Source organism: Melospiza melodia, chromosome 3 (assembly GCF_035770615.1).
Source record: "Melospiza melodia melodia isolate bMelMel2 chromosome 3, bMelMel2.pri, whole genome shotgun sequence".
Classification (NCBI taxonomy): domain Eukaryota; kingdom Metazoa; phylum Chordata; class Aves; order Passeriformes; family Passerellidae; genus Melospiza; species Melospiza melodia.
Window position 1 is genome coordinate 137,352,780 of NC_086196.1, and position 11,242 is coordinate 137,364,021.

The 11,242-nt window shown below is 55.3% G+C and overlaps 1 long non-coding RNA gene across 2 annotated transcripts; it reads left to right on the forward strand.

Annotated features, from left to right (window-relative positions):
• Nucleotides 1–4,906: 4,906 nt before the first annotated feature.
• LOC134416492 (uncharacterized) lies at nt 4,907–8,563 on the forward strand. 2 transcript variants are annotated; one of them, XR_010027285.1, is made up of 3 exons: nt 4,907–4,993; nt 5,695–5,814; nt 8,349–8,563. It is a non-coding gene; the product is annotated as an uncharacterized LOC134416492 (long non-coding RNA). The 2 variants fall into 2 exon arrangements; XR_010027284.1 differs by lacking the exon at nt 4,907–4,993 and having other exon boundaries at nt 5,445–5,814.
• Nucleotides 8,564–11,242: the final 2,679 nt, after the last annotated feature.

Genomic DNA, 11,242 nt, shown 5'->3' on the forward strand with positions numbered 1-11,242 from the left:
AAAAGCAGATATTTCGTCCTCGCCACAACAAATTCCGTGATACAAATGCGAGCCGACATATGGTAAAAATTGCCTGCAGCCCTGCTGATTTACAGAACTGTTTTCACTCACAGATAATTCATTAAAAATCATTTCATACTGCCTGTATATACATAAAAAATATTTACTTGTGTAAATATCAGTCAGGAAGGTATTGCTTTTTTTTTTTTTTGCCTTTTATTTTTTTTTTTTTTTACCTTTTCTCTTTTCTTTTTTACATTATTGACAGCTGATGGGGAGGGGAAAAAAACAAATCCAGTGATGTATGATGGACATGGGGGAAAGCAAAGGTATTCCTGGCATCCATCCATTCATCCTGGATATAGGTCAGGCCTGGGGGTGGGCTGGGACAGCTTTAAATCCGCTACCTGAGCCATCTGCTCCTCCATGCCAGTGGAATCTGCGTTGGGGAAACACATGCTAGGCAGACGTGGATACTGTGGGATACGGCACAAAAGGGACTTTTACCTGATTCAGGGCTCTCTGCTGACCTGTGGAACAATAGGGGAATGCACACCCTGGGAGATGTCGCTGGAAAAACGGGAGCAATGGGATTCCAAGGCCGCTGCTGCTGCTGTGGCAGAGCAGCCTAGAAAATAAAGAGCAAATCCCAGCAAGGCAAAGGGAGTTTTGGGGGTTTAATTGGTTTTTCAAATTGTCCTAAAATTATGGAGGCACCAAACACAAGGGGAACAAATGGCATAATGGGGTTTGTGGCTCCTAAAGATGAACATTCCAGGTATAACCGAGACAAGCCCTGAAATCTCCCTCCCAGCCCCACTGTTTTTCCCTCTAAAACACTACTCAAAATGCTGAACAAGGCTCCAGCCCGACACTGCATCTTCCCCTTTTTCCCCATGCTTGCTCCAGTAGATTTGCCTAAATACGATGTATGTTTTAAACCTGAAGCTTGGAGACCTTTTGATGATTTTTTTTCCCCCCTCAATGAAAATTCAGAAATAAATCATGGAGTACAAGAGATTTGGGGTGTTTTGTTTGCTGGGGTTTTTTTCTCTCTACAGCCAGTAGGTGAAACAACGTTATTTAAAGTATGGAAGGGAATAAGTACTTGGAAGAGGGATCTGGTCCATCAGCTTTCATCCTCCATAAAACCCAGTGGTAAACAAAGCAATAATATTTGGGGGCTTGGAGAGGGCAGCTCTGGAGAGAGCTGGGATGTTGATTAAGATGGAATGGCTACGTGGGGAAAGGGGGGGATGCTGGAATCGCATCCCACGGCTGCACCCGGCATGGCAGCGCGGGGAGAGAAAGTTTGGGCCCTTTTCCTCTGGAATTTGGTGCCATGTCTCACTCTGTGGAGCTGCTGCATCAATGGGAAGCTTTCCTATCAAGCTGAACCCAAAAGGGAGGGTAAAATCAACTCTCACTTCCCCATCAGAGCGTCTACAGCGCGAAAGCCTCTCCCGCTCTATTTATACGCTGGATAAATCAGTCTCCAGACTGTTACCATAGATAACAGAGTTTTTCTCCTGCTGTTGTCTCTAACAGCTTCTTTTTCCCCCCACTATATTTTGCACGGTTCCTACCTATCACCTCAGTGAGTAATTCCCCTGCTTTAAGTCAAATTACTTGGGGGAGAGACGGGTTTTTAAGGCACAGGGAGATTTTTCATCCCCCTCTCGCCGAATTTCGCTCCCAGTTCTCTGAGTAACCCTGAGAAATCCTGCAGAAAGGGGAGCTATAGGTAACTGCTTCTGATCCTGATACATATTTAACCTTCTCACAGTCTCCAGGAATTAACTATTTAGGAGGTGAGCAGCCGGCGCAGGCGTTGCACCAGGATAACACGGCCAGGCTCGTTCGCAGCGACGCCGAAGCTTCCCACAAAAATCCCTAATTCTCACCACGGAGCTTCTGCAGGAGACATTGCCACAGGCTGGGATCTTTATTTGAAATAGATAACTCATTCAATGCTGCAGGTCCCTGTTTCGGGGACCGTTGGATGCGGAGTTTCCCCTCCCAGGGATGGGGTGCTAATGGGATTTGTTGCTCCTGGCTGGGAGCGAGGGGGGTTAATCCCTTTCTCCATGTATATCCCTGCTAAGCTGGTTTAGGTCATGTTTAGAGCTAAGTTTTGTGGTGCAGGCTCTGTCCACCCGTCCATCCCGCAGTGCCAGGCACAGGGATGAATCCACCTGCCATCTTTGCTCCCCTCGCACCTCCCAGCGCTTAACAATTCGAGTGAGCCCCAGAAAGAAATTAAAGGAAAGGTTTAAATCCCACCAAAGTGGTGAAAAAGCCTCTAAAGGCTTTTAGAAGCCCTGTGTTGTCGCTCGGAGAAAGCTCCCAGCGAGGCCCAGAGCCCTTTGTTTTCTGCAAGGGGATTTATCCTGGAGTGGGTAGGGAAGGAAAGGGACTTTTTCCCTCCACCTGCAGGGACCCATTCCCCCGGCATCACTTCTGCCATCATCTCCAGCAGAGGTGAAGCTGCTTGTGGGGAGGTGGCTCTGGGGGTTTGGCATCATTTTTTAAAGCCTTAGAGGAGGCTGCAAAGCGTTAAATAGCCTCACCTGACCTCCCCCAGCAAAGTCAGGCTCTGCATCCTTATTTAGGGACATACATCACCTCCACAGCTTTCCCTCTGGCGCTGGGGGTGGAGCAGAGAAGTGAAATGTCGTGAGAGGAGGGAAAAAAAAAAAAAGAAAAACAAAAAAGTAGCTCTGAATCCATCTGAATTTGCCTTGAAACCCCTTTCCCAGCCCAGCGTGGCCGAGCACATCCCGGCCGAGGGCCGGACACATATGCCGTGCCATATGGAGCGGCGCGATCCCAGTCAATCGGATCTTTGGGAGTTTTATCGTTTAATTTCTTAATGTGCTAATAGTGCACAGGGAGGGGATGGATCACCGCTTAAGTCCGAGGATTTATGTTTTTAAGGGAGGGTAATGTATTTCCGAGCGGGCTTTAAATATCCTCGGCCAACGTGACGGGCGGCGGGCAGGAGAGGAGGGTGAGCTGGAAAAGGCCCTGGAAGAGCCCTCTGAGCTTTAATCCAGCACAGGTTTATAACGTGACATCCAGGCCCGTGTCAGCTGAAATTCAGGCGGAAAATCCCCATGTCCATTTGACAAAGCCATTTTGCCCAGCCCTGAGGGCTGCGAGCCCTGTTCTGGGTCTGTGTCTCCCTGCTGCTCCCATAATTTCCATCCATGGGTCCATTTCATTTGAAGCCATGAAGGATGGGTGGCAAAATGTCCCCAAAGCCCCTGATCCTCCGTTTCCCGTCTTAGAGAGAGAACTGCATTTCCTTCCTTCAAATTGCCATTGGGATCAGGGCTTTTGCAGACTCCCAAGGTGCTTTCGGCTCCTCGAAAGGAAAGGTCTTACAGAGAGATAAAAAATAAACGTTCATAAAAAAACATGCAGAAGTAATTTCAGGGTAGTACTGAAATTGCAACCATTCACCTCCAACCTGCCACGGAACTCATCTATTTATTTTTAAATAAACCACCTCAGCTCTCCATAAATCTCCGGGGCAGGGAACCAAGGAGGGGATGAATTAGGCAGCACCGTGACCCCATCCCAGTCCCCGCTGGGCAGCTGCCTGCGGGGCAGGGGCGGATGCTCGCGTGGCCCCGTGGCTCCAGCTGCAGTTGGAAGCGTGGCAGTCTCAGAGGGATGCTCTGGCTGTTGGCTTCTGTCAGCCAGACCTTAAAATCTGCGCCGTTCGAGGCCTTATTTGAATTGCAAACGGCTCAAGGGAGGTGTACTGTGGAGTTGCTCTCTCAGGGTAAATAGGGTTTGGGGTTGTTTTTTTCTTTAAGCTAATAATATTGTGTCATGCTTTGAGGGGGGTGACGGTATAAAGGGCAGGCGGAAAGATTTCTGTGGCTGAGCTGGTGGCTCTCCCCAACCATTTTTGACAGCTAATTTCTGGCTTTTCCTTGAAAACTCCTCAGATCTGATGCGTTAAGTGAAATGTCATTAAGGCAATGGGAACACAAACGGTAGGACTGTGAGACAGCACTAAGGGGAAAGGGTAAAGGCTCCCAGAGGTTTCCAGCCACATGTTTTGGACCCCCAATGTGCCCAAGGTTCTTGTGCTTACTCAGAGCTGGATGCTCCTGCCCCTCTCTGAGCACACAGACCCACACTCAGGGTACCAAACACCTCCTCGTGCTTCCATGCGGGTTTTTCTCAGCAACTTCTAGGCCTCGACTGGGGAGGGAAAAAGGAAAAGAGGAGAGAAGGGATGTGTTTGTGTTCGTGCAGTGGGAAGGGATGGAAGGAAGAGACGTGCGCTGCGACTCGGTGCGGCGCTGGAATGATCTCAGGAGCTGCAGCTTGTGCAGAGACATCCCAGGAGCGGGCACATGCCCTTGACACCAAATCACCCGGCGAGTAATAAAGGATTTCCTGCCTTCAGAGCCTGCTTGAGCCGGGGTTTTAGCCTGGGTTAGGCTGTGCAGCGCCCTGACAAGGTTACAGGGTCTGACAGGGTGCTCGGCCAAGGCTGGTGTGATGCTGGGAATGTGTAGATATCCCTGGATATAGACGTGTGGATAACCACGGCGTGCTCTCCTAGCCACAAACAAAAACTGCGCTCTTCTCCTTGAAATTCACCTTGAACGCGGTGAGATGGGGTGGGTTCGTCCCTTGGTTTGGGTACTACTATTATTATTATTATTATTATTATTATTATTATTATTATTATTATTATTACTCCCCCCCTTCCTTTTCCCTGACAACTGTCAGCAAGAGAGGCTGCAAAAAAAGCTGAGGAGCCACTGCAGGCTGCGCAGCGCTGGGAGCTGTCAGCCCCACGCCACTGCAGTGATGTCAGCCGCAGCCACAGCCACTGCCACCCCCAGCCCCTGCACACACGCGAGTCGCAAGAAGAAGAATTCATAATTACAGTAGCGTAGCCATGAAACCAGCAGTGCTGGGGGTGAGGGAGGGAGGGGGAGAGAAAGCGAAGCCTCGGCCAAAATTGGTACTTTCTTTTTTTTTTTTTTTTTTAATACCTTTTTTTTTTTTCCTCTCTCCCCCTGCAAAGCTGCACCCAGCTCTGCAGCATCCTTTCTCCGCAGCGGGGTTTGGGGGGGCCAGGGCAGGGGGTTCCCCCCCCCCAAGCCCCCCCAGAGCGGGTGGAGGGTGCGGGGGGCTGCGGGGGGAGCTGGGCAGGGCTGGAGGCTCTTTCCCCGCGGGTCGCTCCTTGTTTTAAAAGGCAGCATTTCTGCGGACAACACCCGGAGCATCTCTGCGGGAGCGGGGCTGGGGGCGAGGGCTGCAGCCGCCTTGTTTGCGGCGCACGGAGTCAGCAGCTGGGATTTTTTTTTTTTTTTTTGGCTGAATAATCCTTTACGGGGAGGGGGTGTGCGGGAAAAAACGGGGGGGGGGGGGGGGTGGTTGGTGGGGGGGGGCTGGGGGAGGAGGGAGGGAAAGTGAATCAACATCACCGAAGGAGGACAGCGAGCAAGATTAGGGCTGGCTAATGATAAATGAGAAGGCGCCGCTGACAGCTCCGCGCTCCGCGCAGCGCCCGCCCGGCTGCTCCGCGCTCCCTCCGCACCCTCCGGCCGCCCGCTCCGCTCTCGCCGCCGGCCTGGCTCCAGCCCCCCCTTCCCTTTTCTTTTCTATATATATATATTTTTTTTTTATTTATATATATAATTTTCACCCCCCTCCGCGTAGCGCGGGCGGGGCGCACATCCCACCCCCTGCCTCCCCGAGCATCCTCCGCGGGATTACGCGCCCGGCCGCGCTCCGCACCGGCTGCAGGACGGAGGGACCACGGCGGGGCTGCCGCAGGGGGTATTTCCTTCGCTCCTCTTCTTGGGTGGGGGGGGCGGGTTTGGGTTGGGGTCGGGCCCGGAAAGGGGGGGTTGGATAGACAGGACACCCCTCGGCACCCCACGGGGGAGGGGGGATGCAGTGGGGGCTGCGCTCCCAGCGCCCCCCCCGCGCCCTTTCTTCCCCCCTGGAGGGCTGGGGAGGCGGTGGGGGATGAAGGATGAAGCCAGGGCGGTTTATCCGTGGGCTCTGCCCGCCCCCCCCTTCATCGTACCCGGGTGACCTTTCAAATCAAAGCCCGGCTCGTACCTACCAAGGTGCATTGGGCAGCCAGGGCTGGGGGGTGCTGGGGACGGGGGGGGGTGATGCACCCGGGCTCTCCCCCTCCCTCTGCCTTTCCCCCTCCCTCCCTCCTCCCTCCTCCCTCCCTCGCTGCTCCCTCCCTCTCCTCTCTCTGCTGCATTTTGCATGAGCTATCTAGGTCATTAGCATTTTAGCGTATGCAAGACTTGACAAAGCTGATGAGAAGCCAGATGGGCCCCTCTCCTCTTTTTTTTGCACCACTTGGGATCTGAGCGAAAGGATTGACTGCAGCAGGCGAACGGGGGAAGGTTTATTGCGCTCCTCCAGACCCCCCCCCCCCCCCGCTTATAGCAGCGCGGCGGGGCTCGGGGCAGGCGGCAGAGAGCGGGCAGCGCTGGGCAGAGACGGAGGGCAGGTAACGGGGCCCCCCCGCCGCCCCCCCACCCCACAGCTCGGAGCTTCTTTGATTTGATACAAGGGTGGGTTTTTTCCGACGGCGGGGCTGGGGGGGGTGTTAGGTTGGGTTTTGTCCCCCCCCTCCCCCCCGCCCATGGGGAAGGGCGCGCCGAGCCTCCGCGGGGCGCGGAGAACAAAGGCTGGGCTCCGCGGGGTCCCTCTCCCCCCTCCCTTCCATCCCCCCTCCCTTTTTCTTCTTTTCTTTTCCCCCGTTTCCCCTTCTCCTTCTCTATATTTTCTTCCTTCCCGAGGAAAGGCCCCTCTCTCCGTGTTCACAGCGGACCTTGATTTAAATGTCCATACAATTAAGGCACGCGGTGAATGCCAAGAACGAGGCTGACCAGCATCGAGGCCGGAGGCGGCTCCGCGGCTCTCCGCACCCGCGGAACCCCCCGCACCCCCTGGCATCCCCCCCTCCATCCCCCGGGCTCGGCCGCGGGGCGCGCAGGCAGCGCTGCGCAGGTGGCACCGCAGCGCGGGGAGGGGGCGGACAGGGATGCGCGGCACGGGATGGGATGCGCTGGGATGCGCTGGGATGGGATGGGGACGCACGGCAGCATCAGGGGGGCTCTCCGGGATGAAGGAGAAGCGGGTCCTGGCGAGCACAGGAGCCCGGGGTGTGAAATGCGGAGCTGTCACTCGGGGGTGCCCCGCGGGTGGGCCCCGGGGGGACGGGGCTGCTGCCCCCGGGGCTGCTCCGCTGCCGCCGCTTTGTGCTTTGCCTTTTCTCTCGCCTTTTCTCCGCAGAGCGATGGGGTTTTTCCCTGCTAAAAGCAAGGGCAGGTCTTGGGGTCACCGGGGCTCACGCTGCTCCCCCGGCGGAGGGGGGTGAGGGGGGGGGGGGGATGCTGAGGCAAAGCCGCTTTTTTTCTTTATTTTTTTTAAGGCTTTATTATGATTTTTTTTTTTTCCGGTGGCTGTTTGTGTGTTTTTCCCCTCCGCCCTCCCTCTCCTTTTAATCCTTATAATTTAAATCAAAAGTGCCGGGTAGAAGAAGGGGGGAGCGCTGTGTCTGCAGGGCGAGGCCGGGCGTAAATCTCTCGGAGGGATAAACATGTCATTTGTTCCCTTTGTATGGTAATGCTGTCCCCCCCCCCCCAGCTGCCCCCCCACCCCCCAGCAGCTGCCCCAGCCATACATCCTCCCTACAAAAGATCCCAATTACCCATCGGCTGCCTCATTATACTCCTTACACAGCCCCGGCGAGAGGCGTGTGTGTGCGAGGAGCCGAGGGGAGGGGGGGGAGGATGAAGGAGGGGGGGCGAGAAACAGCACCTGAATTATTCAGAAAATAAAATAAAATTCAAAAATCTGGAGGCGGCGGGAGGGAGGGATGCTGCGACCCCGCAGGGATGCTGCGACCTCGCGGCCTAACACGGAGCAGGTGCCCCCCAGAGCCTTCTGCAGCACAGGGGCTGCTCCCCCCTCCTCCCCCCGACACGCCATTGGTTTCTTTTTCCCCTTCTTTTTCACGCTTTTATTTTTATTTCGGGTTTTTTTTTTCCTCCCTCCACCCTTGTAGCCATCCCCACCGCTCTGCCCTGCTCCCCGCTGGGGCCCTTCACCTCCTTTCCCTTCTCCCATCCCTCTCCTCCCCTCCCTTCTCTTTGCAGCTGGAGGCCGCCCCGCATCCCTTCATCCCGGCCCATCCCAGTGCTCCCAGCAGGTGCCTGGCACTGGGCGAGGACAGGCCTTACTGCAGGGGACAGTCCCCCACCCCTCAGGGCATCTGCAGAGCTGTCCCAAATTCGGGGGGCCCTCGGTGACAGCGCGGGCGGTCCCATCTCTCTTTGCAGCTCCGTGCACAGAGCCTCACCTCTGGAATGGTGCCCTTGGGAACGCTGACAGCAGCCTGGGCTCCCTGGGACGCCTCTTTGCAGCCGCCGAGGGGTTCTGCAGGTATTTGGGGCCATCCCTCCCCCTGGGCTCGCATCCCGGCCGGTGCGGATGCCGCAAGGAGCCCGTCGGGTCGTGCCAATAAAGCTCTTTCCTTGCGGGTTCCTGCATCCTCTCCTTTGTTCCTGGAGGTTTCTCGCCCATCTCTTTATGGTGGCGGAGGCAGGACCCCCCTGAAGGACCCGCGCTCAGCACCAGGTGGGGGATGAATGTTAAAATCCACCCCAAAATAAAAACCTCAGCCTTGCAATTCGGCAGCCCATGGTCGGTCGCCTGCTCAACCCTGGGTGGGCACTGCTGCATCCTGGACCTCCAGGAGGGTCTGAACTGCCAGAGGGTTCCTCTGTAGTGAATAAAAAGGGGGGAAAGAAAGAGATTTGGGGTGCATTCTCTCTGGGATTGCCCCCATCCCGGCAGGCAGATCCCTGCCATGCCGCACGACATGCAGAACATCCCTCTGCGGCACCGCCGGCCCCACAGCGCCCGGCCCTCACAAACAGGATGGATTTTCTTTTAAAGCTGCAGGAAGGGAGAGGAAAACAAGACCTAAATAACCCCAAATAAATACACAGCCTGTTTTCTGTCTTGTGAAATGGCCGGGATGAAGAGACGCCATCACTGTGCATCCATCCGAAGGCCTGGTACCCCCGGCGGGGCCCGGCTACCTCCCTCGGGCTCAACCCAGAGGGATGGAGAGGAGGGGGCAGGAGGCTCTTAATAATACTAATCCCAAGAAATATTGCTGTGCCCTGAATAAATCAGGTCGGGGGTTCCTGCAAGACCTTTGCCCCCTTGAGATGAGCTGCAGTGCAGCCCCTCCTCTTCAGGGTGGACACTTTGGGAAGGGAATTGGCACGGGGGGGGGGGGGGGTTGGGGGGGTGGACAGATGCGTTTGATTTTTTTCGCTGAGGGATGGAGGAGGAGGTGGCACGGTTTTATTCCAAGCACGTCAGCTCCCCCCTCCCTCCCTCCACCCGCAGTCCGATGTAAACATAACGGTAAGGACCTGCCAGGCTCCATCCCCACTTGGATTATGGGGGGGAATTAAGCAGCTTTGATTAACACAGCAATGCCCCCGAATAACCTTCAGGCGTCTGGCCCTCAAGGTCGTGCACTAGAAGGGGCTGGGGACAGAGACCCCAGAGCACCCATCCCATGGGCAGGGGGAAGGGGTGGATGGAGAGGATTCGTGGGGAGCAAAGATCCTTCCATCTGCAGTTTTATGCTGGTTTTTTTCTCCCTGCCCACGCCCACCCCTGACCGATTCGCTCGCCACTGCAGCGCTGGTTGGGCTGGAGATGCTCGGGCTCCAGCGGGGAGGTGGAATGGAAGATGTGGGAAATTCCTCTGTTTCCCTCATTTCCCAGATCTCTGTCGAGTGCCAGCCCCACTGTTCACCCAGTCCCAAGCAGGATGATGCTCTCCACGTAGAAAGATTTTTTGCTTCATATCCCTGCAGCATCCAGCTCCTTTTTTCTGTTTATTTTTATGCCGTGTACCTCCATGAACCAAAAGCCAACACATCTCCTAGCAGCAGCAGTCAAAGTGGGCGTTTTATTGGGAAATCTAATCAGGTTTCAAGGGGAAAATCCTTTCCTAATGTCTCAGCTAAGCAACAAGCTCAATTAAATTGGTTAGACTATAAAAAGGGCCGAGAGTCCCATCTCCTTTTTCCTCCCTGCTCTTCCTGGGCAGCGCTGTCATCTCCGCGCTCCACTCCACCGTCTTTAAAGCCCAAACAAGCCTCAATGACACAGGACTCACATGTCATTCCCCGACATCCCCCCCCCCCCCCCGCCCCGCCTCCCCCCAGCAACAGAGTCACAAATCATCTCAAACACTCTAAATTTAGCCCGGCAGCGCGACCACGAGCAGGGAATTCAGTGACATCACTACTGGAAATTAAGGGGTCAAACAGGGAGGCTGAGCGTGGCACCCTGAGGAGCGGGGACAGCGCTTCACTGATCCTTCCACACAACGAGGCCACCCTGTCTTGAGACATCTCAAAGCATCCCCTCAACATACATTTCTCCCAGATGCCCAGAGTGGAGCAGGCATTAGATTAATTCCCATCAGGAGCTGTGCTGGAAGGCCCCGATGGATCAGCGCTGCGGAGATGCGCAGTGCGACCGCGAGAACCCCGAGGAGCAGAGCCAGTGAGCTTTTCTCCCCCAGAGTGTGGGAGAAAGGGGGACCCACATCTCACCCTGGAGCTGGAAGGTGGGTCCAGCACTCCCTGCGTGGCTGGGAATGCCAGGCCAATGTTCCCATGGCATTTGCAGAGCTGTGTGCGCTCACGGTCCCCGCTGGTGCTGTGGTTATGGGGCAGGGGTGATGCTGTGGTATCCCAGTGCCTGGAGTGATTCCTGCCTGCTTTGCTCTGCAGAGCCAAAGAAATGTCTGCACATGGGGAAAAGGGAGCCAGGGCTGAGTCCTGAGGTGGGAATGGGGCTGATCTCATGCACAAGGTCCCATATTCCAGAGGATGAAGAAAGAACAGATTCCGATGGCTGGGCTGCAGTTGGAGGGGCAAATCCTGAACTCCTCAACGAGATTGGATGGATTCATAAACTCACACAATCACAGGATGGTTTGGGCTGGAAAAGACCTGGAAGAGCATCTCATTCCAACCCCCTGCCATGGGCAGGGACAATTTCCACTATCCCAGATTGCTCCAAGCCATGTCCAGCCTGGCCTTAGACAATTCCAGGGATCCAGGGGCAGCCACAGCTTCTCTGGAAATTCTATTCTAGGGCCTCACCACCCTCACAGGGAACAATTCCCTCCCAATAT